At 36.7% G+C, this 7500-nt stretch overlaps 1 protein-coding gene across 1 annotated transcript in view; it reads right to left on the reverse strand.

The window, feature by feature from the left end:
- The window catches only part of LOC144962418 (uncharacterized), a 386454-nt gene that overhangs the window by 372503 nt on the left and 6451 nt on the right, over nt 1-7500 (reverse strand). The window lies entirely within an intron of this gene.

Genomic DNA, 7500 nt, shown 5'->3' on the forward strand with positions numbered 1-7500 from the left:
TTTACATTGAATCGATTGGTATAAAATCCCGTACCCAAAGACACGACACCGGGGTCAGAATTTGCCAATAAATGTCACATATCATGTCACCAATGTGACAATTTAAATACGTAATATAATATCAATTGACATCGCCGTCTTTTGACTAAACAACCTTTATCTTATTTTGGTCAGAAAGGGGCTTTTTATACTTTTAATTCAAAGGTTATATCGGCCGATTAAAATGGCTCACAAAATCATGATAAATTGAAATAAACAGCTCAGATGGTTGAACACTCGCTTTATAAGCAAAGGAACCGAGATCGATCCCGGGTGGAGTAGAGATTTCTTTCCGACAGTCCACCCAGCACAGATTGGGTCGCTGAGTCTGTTGGGTCTAATTGAAAGTACTTTGCGATAGACTAACGTCCTCTCCAAAGGGTAGCCAGCAATTGCATTTGCCATTTCACGCTATAGAAAGCAGAATAAACTCCGGCTCCATGAGCCCAAAGGCTCTGCGGGACAGATGCGCTCTGATCGGTATGGTTAATCGAAGGCGGGAAAACTACATACCGCGCTATTGCCGTGACATTGTTTATAGGAGGAAATAGGTTAATCTGTCCACACACCTTTTGTGGCTATTAAAAGAACAATCCAAGGATGGTATAGTCGGCCATGACAAAACCATGACAAAACAACTTTTCTCGTTTGGCGAGAAAAAAATTTATTTATATTGAAGGATTTATTTGTCTGTCAAATTGTCGGAAAGCATTAAACCTGAGATTGCGTTAGAACAATACATTATTTAGCAATGACTATCCCGCACAAATCTTTGGGCCTCTTTTTCGCTCACGAAGTGCCCGAATTCGCGTCAAAATATGGGACGAAGCCGTTTCGTATATGCTATTTTAAAAAAATTAATTACGACGCTGTTTATCGATGAATATGACTGAATGTTGGCACACAGTTAGAAAAAAGGTCATTTTAGATTATGTCAAGCGACAACACTCGTGCGATTACCAGAAGACCGTTAAAAATAGATTTTTACTCTTTGGAGTAAAATATTTCTAAAACTACCGGGCGTGGAGGTTTTGTCGCTGACAAGGTAATACATAAACATTTCTTCTTTTTGGTTGTAAAATTTCATATGAATATGACAAGTACTTTTCCCGTATTTTACAAAACACCACCCTAATTTGCTCTTCAAGTTTCAATCTTTTAATCCACTTATTACGCAAGATACAACGAAGGGTCGAAAAAAAAATGCCGAAAAAGCGTCCAATATTTTCGCGTTTTTTTCCTCTTTGCGGGTCATCCAAATAAATGACACCTTTGAAACTGCATAACTTGTTTATTTATGAATGGATTTTCAAAATTCAAAAACATTTTAACTCAGTGGAGATAGGGCTTGGATTTTAGACAAAAATTTTCCTCAAAAAGAGAAAAAAACATTTTTCATAATCATTGCTACATTATTTCTTTTCGTTCAGCGTGTTTCTACGGGGTATACTTTTTTTTCTTATTCTTTTTTTTTGGGGGGGGGGGGGGGGGGGGGGGGGTAAATTTTGTTTGATTTTTGCATAATGTGATATACAAATCATTAGATAGAATTTACTCATATTATTGTCAAAGTGTGAGAATTGAAACGAGGCTCAAACCGTATTGTGGTGTATTTGAATACCCGCTGCGCTGTGTGACAGTGAGCAAGACACCCCGCCCTAACTCAGTTTGCGGTGCTGCACAGCGGCTGACGCCCGGTTATTCCAGTCCTCTCTTGGAATAAACCCTAAGGACAATTTTCCCCTATAGGATGAATATAGGAATTCACTATCATTTATTATTATTATTATTATTATTATTATTATTATTATTATTATTATTATTATTATTATTATTACTATTATTATTATCAATATTTTTATGATGATGATGATGATGATGATGATGATGATGATGATGATGATGATGATTATTATTATCATCATCATCATCATCATCATCATCATCATCATCATCATCATCATCATCATCATCATCATTATTATTATATATTAATAATATGTTATTATAAAATGTTTTAAGGCCGAATATTCATTGTTATAGAATGTGTAATGCAATTTATCACTTCCTTATACCTTTGAAAAAAAATTGGACTTGAAATTTCAGACGAGACAAAGCCTCGTCAAAATACACTCCTTCTGATCTCATGATTTATACAGAAGACAACTTTCTTTTGTTCTTAGCTGTCGCTGCTGATTTTTATGGTGATCTTATAGCTATTTTCACTCGTTTTTGTTGTCCCTATCCTAGCAAGAAAATTTATAGCCTTTCCTTACATAATAATATCTGGTTTGTAACAGTATGCATGTACTATTAGGGGCAAGCGGGGAAGAGGGAGAGAGAGAGAGAGAAGAGAGAGAGAGAGAGAGAGAGAGAGAGAGAGGAGGTGAAATCGAGCCAAACTGAAAAGAATAAATTGGCCAGAAAAATCGTCCTTAAAATATTTCGATAAAAATGTTGACTTTTATATTGTAAATAAATAAATAAATATATAAATAAAAATAAACTCTTAAAACTGGGACTTTGTTGAAGTTGGAACCTATACGTCATAGAACGAATGTTGTTGTCACTCGGCTTTTTTTTTTTTTTTGGTTTTTAGACCGTCTGTTGGGTGCATAGTTCTCACCGAAGTCTCTTTATCAGGCTATAAACGTTAAAGGTTGCACACAGATGTCTGTGTTGTGACGACTGATCTGGCGGGCAAAACAGGGAGTTTTACCTAAACGACATTGGAACAATAAATGAAGACGATGTCGTTCGCCACAATAATACCCCAATAACAGTAGGAGGAGTAGTAGTAGTAGTATTTGTAGTAGTCGTAGTAGTAGGAGTAGACGTAGTAGTAGTAGTAGTAGTAGTAGTAGTAGTAGTAGTAGTAGTAGTAGTAGTAGTAGTAGTAGTAGTAGTAGTAGTAGTAGTAGGGTATGGCTACACCTCCAAATTCATTTCGTCAACCCAGCTTCGGAAGTCTTCCTCCGCCCAAAGAACTGTTTCAAAGCCAGCTGCAAGTTTCGTTACTGGACAGTGGAGGACAATGTGATCGCTGGTCTCTGGACCTGCCTGGCACTTCCGGCAGGCATCACAGTTCCAAAAATTCCACTTGCACTTGATGCAGTTCTGCCATGTCCTGTTAAGAGGCCATAGAGGAACTAGGGGAATGCAGACATTTTTTTATGATGTTGCCTCCTCTCTACTTCTAATGAAGTATTTGAAATAACTAATTGGCTTGTCGTCAGTTTCTATCGGTTGAATAATGTAAAATAAACTAATAACTGACGATTTAGCTCCAGTAGAATAGCAGAAATAGTTTCTAAAAGATTTTTAATAAGTGTTGACGGAATATCAACCTTGTCCACACGTTTTCGACACTTTAAAAGAGCGATAACTACCATAATTGTGAAGCAAGATCGTCTAGAACGTCTATTCTTGGGTTATTTCTTATTATTTAACATAGAAAAACTGATGGAAGGTAGTTGTTACTTTTTTGTTTCCAAATAACTTACTACAGGAGTATTTTTTGTGGCGAACGTCACAAACACGACCTTTTTGCACAGAATCATTTACACTACCAGAGAGACGATTGTTCTGTCTAAATCCTAACAGACTATAAACGTTAAAGTTTTGTGATTTGGTGCGACTGTCTTGCAGGCAGAACATGGTTGTACTGTGGAAGAAAAAAAACTTATTTCGACCCGACATTGAAATCGGTCTTTTTGCTTCTGAGTTGAGTGCTCTACTAACTGAGACAATGAAAGATTCGCCAATGGTCTGACTATCCGTCTTCTTTCAAACACAATGTATATTTATATCCTACAAAATCACTCAACCGTGACTTTCCGATGTCCTGGTAATTTGTCACACTCCCTTGCCAAGTACACTCAAACCCCCAAATAGGAAATTATACCTACCATTTTCTCAAATATACGGCTGGTTAAATGTTTATTCTCAGACAAAATTGAGGGATGAAATCGAGGGACCGACGAAAGTGGTAAGATTTACTGACAGCAGAGACAAATAAGGAAGAAGATCGAGGCCGCGAATTTGGAAGACCTCGGTAGAAAAGGCGATTTAATAAATAAGTTCTCTTCATCCGAAAGATTATATAAGGGGCAATATGAGGTTATAGTTACTTCAAAAGATTGCAGAGGGCCTTTGAATTTGTGTTCTTTGCATCAAAATATCGGATGACTATAAATCTATGAGAAAAAACGGAAGAAAGTGAGATATCTTTGGGTTTTTATTTTCATTTTATCTACATTTTTTTGCAATGAGGTTAATGGATGGTTAAAATCTTATCCATCTACCCGAGAGAAAAAATTGATGATTGATTTTGCCTGTTTGAAGATGGCGAGCTTGTAATTACCACAGATACCAGGAGTGAAATGTGGATTTTCCCACGCATCGTGCCTTTCAGTATTGTGCTGAATGTAGTAGAATTCAGTAATTTCTTCTTGTTTTATTCTTTAAAAAATATTGATTTAAGTCATGCCTAGGTGTACCTATATGCAGGTCTGATAACCGACCGCAACTATGGGTTTGTTTGAACATTGTTGTAATGGGCAATATTTTGTGTTGGTATAAAAGTATTTCCTTCCAACAATGAGCCTATAACATGTCAGGTTACCAGACCTGCAAATAAGTGCACATCGAGTTATACCATTCGATCTCGCTACCACTTGTCTTTTGGTATTTACGAGTCAATCGAGAGTTACGAAAACCGAGAAAAAAATCTAAGACATTCAGCAAATTAAGTGATTGGCAAGAGTGTGTGGGCCAATAAAACGATACCTCATGCGATCTCAAAGGTTGTGTTATTTCAATGTTGTAAACAGAAAGTACCTTTACGATCGCATATTTTAATGTAAATGTATGATCTATCTTTTGTCACACTTTACATTCGACGCGTTGCATTTTAACCTATAATTACTTCAGGTTTGATGTATTCTAACATGTAATTTGATGTTTTCGCACCAAAAGAGCTGCAGTAACAGCGATGCGATCGATGGGTGAGTTGAATTACTGTTGCTGCTCTCTTTGTAAAACGATTTAACGTGCTCCAGTTATATGCATGCTTTGAAAATAAATAGTTATCTAAGGAGTCGATTGGGTAGTTAACGTGCTGAAATTAATTAAAATTAATTTTATATTATAAAAACAAAGCCCTTTTTGAGAACTGAACAGAGAAGCAAATTCTAGACTTTGGGATCAGTCTTGTTAAGCCATTTTTCCAGTACCAATTTTGGTTTCGGTTGTTTACTCATACGAGAATTTTATTTATGCTTGTTTGTTTGTGTGTGTGTGTGTGTGTGTGTGTGTGTGTGTGTGTGTGTGTGTGTGTTTTGGAGCAGCAGAGTTCACGAGCATATCAGATATTAACAGACATAAATAAAAAAATAAAAAATGGTTATTATATGATATTAGCCGGCTGCATTCTCTTCATCATACAAACAAAAATAAATAAATAAATAAATTCCCATATATATTATATATATATATATATATATATATATATATATATATATATATATTCATATAAAAATGAAATTCGTTATAAGGGTATATTTCAATTGAAAAACTAAATATCAATTCTAATTATCATTTAAAAGACCATATCAATCCAGGATCAGCCGCAGTGCAGCGCCGAAAAGTGAGCCATCCATAAAGTCCAAGTTAAAAGTGTCTTGCTGAATAAAGAAAAGAGAAAAAAAACAGCGAGTAGAGAATCTGGGTCCCGCAAGTATTAGTGCATTGCCCTTTAACTCCGGAGTGGAATATTAGTTGTTAATTTTAAAATAATATATTAGATCATAAAGTCTGGTTCTAAATAGTAAATATTCCATTTAAACCAATATCCCAATATCACGAATTTCCATTCCAGCAATCCAACCAATTCTGCCAGTATCTATTCCGGCCCCAATTGGTCACTGACAATCTGTTTATGGCTCCATACATTGAGCTCTATACAATCCTCAACGACTCCATGGCTTCCCTCTTCTTCTCCTATCCCGCTTCGATGGCCATGTAAGAACTGACATGTTTTGTCCCAATAGCCAAGACAGCAGCTCCGCATTATTTCCACAACAATTCATTTTTTCCCTGGACGTTTGTTGAGATACACACATGTCAATGACCAACGTTTTAAAAGACCCCCCCCCCCCCCCCCCCCCCCCCCCCCCCCCAAAAAAAGAAATGTTATTAAAGACATGTATGTAGTCCTTTTCAGGCTATAAGGCCTATGAATCCAGAATTTATTCCAGTTTCTAGAGCATTAAACAGCAAAAACAATTGCACGCTGCCATTTAGATATGAGCCTTGTTTATGGAAAAAAAAATACTATCCAGCAGACCTAAGAGACCCAAGCACGCAGCCACTGTTTGGTGGAATGGGTACAGAGAAAAAAAACAAAAACAAAATAAAAACAAAGAAACAAAAACAGAATAGGAAATATTTAGAAATGCGTTTTCTTGTCCTGTAATTTAAATAAGAGTATTGTCATCAATTCTATTATTTCATTATAATTTCCTTCAAAGATTTATTTTCTCTAGTAGCAGCAAACGTGTATTGTCTGCATGGTGCGCAAACATACCCCATTCAAATCCCCGTTCACTCGATTTGTCTCCCCCCCCCCCCCCCAACCCCCATGCCCGTTGGTCAAAGTCAAAGTCAAATCTGGTTGTCTAACTCCACAGGCATCGTATCCCAACGTAAATTCTATAAAGATTCCATTACAGATTACGCACTACCACTAACTAGCACATTGTGTAACCAGTCTGTCATATTCTTAAAATCAAAAAATCATTTTGGCCAGAATACTTTTACTTTAAATATCGATCGATTAAGATGACCCGTAACCAGGTTATTTCCGTACTCTGAAAAGACATATATTTCAAAAATTTGGTCAGAAACTTGTCCTTCAAATTAAATATCGATCGATTTAAATAACCCTCATCTTGGGGGAAAAAAAAAACCCCTCTCAAATCTGGGACTTCGCGAGGGACACAAACACTCACACACACACACACACACACACACACACACAAACGAAAAGAATAAGTAAAAGAAGAAAAAAATGGGGCGGGGGGGGGGGAGGAGAAGGAGGAGGTCGATGAAGGGGAGGTAGACGGCAAACACACGACGACGAGGTGGAGTAGAAGAGTGAAGAGGGGAGAAGAAGAGGAGGAGGAAGAAGAAGATGGAGGAGGAAGAGGAGCAGGAGGAAGAGGAGGAGGAAGCGGAGATGGTGGAGGAGAAGAAGAAGAAGAAGAAGAAGAAGAAGAAGAAGAAGAGAAGAAAAGAAGAAGAAGAAGAAAGAAGAAGAAGAGAAGAAGAAGGAGGAAGAAGAAGAAGAAGAAGAAGGAGAAGATAATGATGAAGATGATGATGATAATGATGATGATGATGATGATGATGATGATGATGATGATGATGATGATATAATATAATAATAATATAATAATAATA

Source organism: Berghia stephanieae, chromosome 1, assembly GCF_034508935.2.
Source record: "Berghia stephanieae isolate SIO BIC M18660-M18661 chromosome 1, UCSD_Bste_1.3, whole genome shotgun sequence".
Classification (NCBI taxonomy): domain Eukaryota; kingdom Metazoa; phylum Mollusca; class Gastropoda; order Nudibranchia; family Aeolidiidae; genus Berghia; species Berghia stephanieae.